The following is a 1,860-nucleotide window of genomic DNA, read 5'->3' on the forward strand; positions in this document are numbered from 1 at the left end:
AATATGACTGGTGTCCTTATAAAAGAGGAATTTGAATATAGTCATGCACACAGGGAGAATGCCATATGAAAATGAAGGCAGAGATTGGGATTATGTATCTATTAATACAAGCCAAAGAACACCAAAAATTGCCTGCCAACCACCAGAAGAGAGGCTGAGAACACATTCTGTCTCACAGCCCTCAGAAGGACCCAACCCTGCCAACACCTTGATCTTGGATTTATAGCTTCCAAAACTGTGAGACAATTCCTTTTCTATTATTTAAACCACTCACTTTGTGGTGCTTGGTTACAGCAGCCCCAGGAAACTAATAAATGTATCCCAAGCAATGAATGGTATGTATCATTTGCTCATAGATAGCGTCTGCAGTAGTTCAGGTCCTCTGAGAAACGTATGTCAAGAAAGAATTATGCACAAAGATTTTTATTTTTATCAGGAGAAACTCCCGTGTGAAAGAAAAGAGAGAGGGAGCCAGGTACAACTGGGGAAGCTAAGTCTAGGAGAGCCGTCCCATCACCATGCAAGTCTGACACTGGGTAAGGGAAGATGGAGAAGACAATGGAGAGACCTACCCTAGACTGCCCTGCAGTTTAAGGAAGGTTCAGCTTGCCAAAGCCATTGAGGTGTCTTCAAGCCAAAGTCAGCTGTCAGGGGGATCTCGGATCTTTCAGCAACAGGTTGGGCTTAGTATTCCTGCCATACTCATTCACTGTCCATGAGCAGCTGTGGGAGGCATGTTCTCAGCTCAGATGAGGTGATAGATCTCCCAGTGCAGTCTGGGGCCCTTGGTTAATTCCACTCCCGGCAGGGGAGGTCTGCAAGGCATATTCTCATGACCCCCAGAGATGCTCCTCAAGTGACTGAAGAACTAATACAGAATTCAGTCCTTGAAAGAATATAAACCAAATGAAAACGTCTTACAAGAATAGAAAAAAACCAAGTTATCTGGAGTGTAGCTTAAGGCAGAGTAGCCTGTGAAAATAAATCAGTTCTAACGGGCTCAACACAATAGAAGCTTCTGTAGCTGATAAGGTAGTTTAGTGACAGGAAGCTTGAGGGTTAGGGTGAGGAAGTTGCTCATCTCTGCCCCACAGAAACGATGAGAAATACAGGTAACCATAACTCCGCTATCTTTAATAAGTGGCTTCCACGTGTGCCCTGGAGTGAGCATTGTGGTCACCACTCTGGTTTGGGTTAGTTGAAAGGGGGAAAATATGGACGGACGTACGTGGGAGATTTTTGTGGCCAAGGCCTTAAAGTGACATGTTTGTTCCACTCCCTTTCAATTGGCTAAAATTCAGTCATTTGACCCTACCCAATTGCAAAGTAGGCTGGCAAATATACTTAATCTATGAACCCAGGAAGAGAAGACAAGACCCTGGCGTACAGCCGACCATCTCTACCACACCTGGAAATGACCAGATATCAGTATTTGTGGCATCAATTACAAAGAACTCCAAAAGAGTGATGGAAATTTGCAGTTTTTATCCAGCTGTTTGACATTATGCAAGTACAGAAAATCGTCATTAACGAATGCTTTCAGGATTAACGGTACCTACAATATATGGATATACGTTACCATAAAGTAAACGAAGTAAATAAATTAGGCATGTACTAAGAGAATTATTACAATTCCATGTTTCATAATTCAATAATTTCCCCCCAGGTTTTACAAATGGAAAAATGCAATTAAGTATCTAGAAATAGAATTACAGATGGTCCAAATGAAAATGCATGGAGGTGGATAAATCCGACATTGAATCAGTCCTAAAAATAAGTTCCTCTTTGGTTTTGTTTTACAGGCTTGTAAGAGTGTATTTTCAGGCTCATCCTTTTTTGGATTATCTGTATTCTTGGTGT

The sequence above is a fragment of the Propithecus coquereli genome, unplaced genomic scaffold, assembly GCF_000956105.1.
Source record: "Propithecus coquereli isolate 6110/MARCELLA unplaced genomic scaffold, Pcoq_1.0 Scaffold26, whole genome shotgun sequence".
Classification (NCBI taxonomy): Eukaryota; Metazoa; Chordata; class Mammalia; order Primates; family Indriidae; genus Propithecus; species Propithecus coquereli.